Genomic DNA, 2,475 nt, shown 5'->3' with positions numbered 1-2,475 from the left:
GAGAGTTTCAACCCTGCCATGGAGGTCACCAGTCCACATACCCCCAGGACATGCCAGCTCCTCTTTCTCTCTTGGTCCTGAAGCCCCAGGCCCTTTCCTGCCCACCCAACCCTCCTCCCATGGTGGGAACAGGAGAGGAGTGAAACTCCTAGGATCGTCCCCTGGGGGAAGCAGACCTGCAGCGCTCAGGGCAAGTCTCCGGAGCATTCACCATCAGAGGAGTGTGGGAGAAAAAGGGCTCAAGTGAAATTTTATTTTATTTTAAAAATATTTTTACTGATTTCAGAAAGGAAGGGAGAGGGAGAGATAGAAACATCAATGATGAGAATCATGGATCAGCTGCCTCCTGCACGCCCCCTATTGGGGACCGAGCCCGCAACCCGGGCCCGAGACTGGAATCAAAACCTGGACCCTTCAGTGCACAGGCTGATGCTCTGTCCACTGAGCCAAACTGGCTAGGGTGCAAGGGAAATTTTAAAAGCTAAATGGAAAAGGATTGGATGTGGAGAGAGCAGAGCGCCTGAAGAATGGCTCCTTTGTGATGAACACATCCGACAGCAACTTGGGCTTACTCCTCACGGGTGGCAGGATACCCGTGACCTTCCTGTGATATTACGCCCTATATATAAACAATAAAAATAAAATAAATGGAAAAGGATGGGGTGGTGAGTCCCAGAGTGTCTGACTATTCAACATTTTTGAGTGGAAAAGAAAGGAACTTAACATTTAGTGAGTGTCTTTTTAGGTTGCAAAGCAAAATAATCTCATTTAATAATTCTGAGATGAGAACACTCAAGTCCGACACAATCAAATAACGTAGCTAGCCGAAGCCGGTTTGGCTCAGTGGATAGAGCGTCGGCCTTCGGACTGAAAGGTCCCGGGTTCGATTCCGGTCAAGGGCATGTATCTTGGTTGCGGGCACATCCCCAGTAGGGGGTGTGCAGGAGGCAGCTGATCGATGTTTCTCTCTCATCGATGTTTCTATCTCTCTCCCTTTCTCTCTGTAAAAAATCAATAAAATATATTTTAAAAAAATAACGTATCTAAGGCCCCACAACTAGGAAGTGGTAAAGTTGAGATTTAAATCAAAGGTTGTGTGGTTCCAAAGGCCAACCTTAAATCTTCTGGGGAGACCAGATACGATGAGTTATGTCCTCAGAAGAGCTTCTAATGGAGGGGGGGGGAGGTGTCAGGCAAGCCCACAAATTAGCATATGGAAGTACAGGTGTCACTTCCCTGTAATCAAACTCATTGCTCAGTCACCCACATATGCAAATTAGTAGGCAGTCCAGTATTTCCTCTCTCTCTCTCTCTCTCTCTCTCTCTCTCTCTCTCTCTTTCTCTCTCTCTCCCACACACACAGCCCCCCACCAAATTTTATTCCAGAACCCCAGGAGTTCACAAGGTCTGAATTGGTCATTCCCAAATGAAAGACACACATGTGGTCATTACCACCTCCTCACTATTGAACTTGGTCATTGTAAGGGCTGTAGTCGTGGCCCAAGGTTACCACTCTATACTCATATAGCTGATTTATACTCACGAACTCAGCCCAAAGGGTTATTTCAGCTATATGGCCACAGCTATATTTCTGGTTCTACACGTTCCTGTATAATCTGATTATCACTTCCACCAAAACGTGGGAACTAATTCTCCTCCCTTAGTGACTTCCTCCTGTAGAAACAGATGTAGCAGACGTGATGCTGCATGATTTCTGAGGTTGGGTCATAAATGGTGATGTGGCTTCCACCTGGTTGCCTCACTGTGCTCACCCTCAGAACCCAGTCACCATGCTGTGAGGCAGCCCAGGTCACATGGAGAGGCCATGTGTAGGTGTTGCGCTGGCAATTGCAGCTATGATCTGGGCAGAACAGCCAACATCAACTATTAAACATGTGACTAATTTAGCCTTCAACTCTCAGTGGAGACTTAGAGGAGCAGTGACAACCTGTCGCTGCTGTGCCATGACGAAATTGATGACTCACAGAATCTATGAGCGTAATGGTTATTTTTGTGCCTCCAAGTTTGGGGATGATTTGTTTTGCAGCCATTGCAACTGGAATGCCTCCCCTCTTCCCCCCCCCCCATCTATGAGAGTTTCAGCCCTGCCATTGAGGTCACTAGTCCAGATACCCCATCTTCATTGTTTTTAAAGGCCTAGTCAAAGGTCAACCTTTGCCCTAGCTGGTTTGGCTCACTGGATAGAGCGTCAGCCTGGGGACTGAAGGGTCCCAGGTTCGATTCCTGTCAAGGGCATGTACCTTGGTTGCGGGCACATCCCCAGTAGGGGGTGTGCAGGAGGCAGCTGGTCGATGCTTCTCTCTCATCGATGTTTCTAACTCTCTATTCCTCTCCCTTCCTCTCTGTAAAAAATCAATAAAATACATTTTAAAAAAAAGGTCAACCTTTGTATTCATTCTGTTGCCTACTAGGGGGGAGTCACCTGCTTTGCCTCTGCTTTGACATAATGTTCAT

The 2,475-nt window shown here is 47.2% G+C and overlaps 1 non-coding gene across 1 annotated transcript; it reads left to right on the top strand.

The window, feature by feature from the left end:
- Positions 1-497: 497 nt before the first annotated feature.
- Positions 498-627, top strand: LOC114229578 (small nucleolar RNA SNORA11). The gene has a single exon (XR_003615591.1). It is a non-coding gene; the product is annotated as a small nucleolar RNA SNORA11 (small nucleolar RNA).
- Positions 628-2,475: the final 1,848 nt, after the last annotated feature.

The sequence above is a fragment of the Eptesicus fuscus genome, chromosome 1, assembly GCF_027574615.1.
Source record: "Eptesicus fuscus isolate TK198812 chromosome 1, DD_ASM_mEF_20220401, whole genome shotgun sequence".
Taxonomy (NCBI): domain Eukaryota; kingdom Metazoa; phylum Chordata; class Mammalia; order Chiroptera; family Vespertilionidae; genus Eptesicus; species Eptesicus fuscus.
Note: the sequence above shows the minus strand (reverse complement) of the source record. Positions and strands in the feature narration are given on the sequence as shown.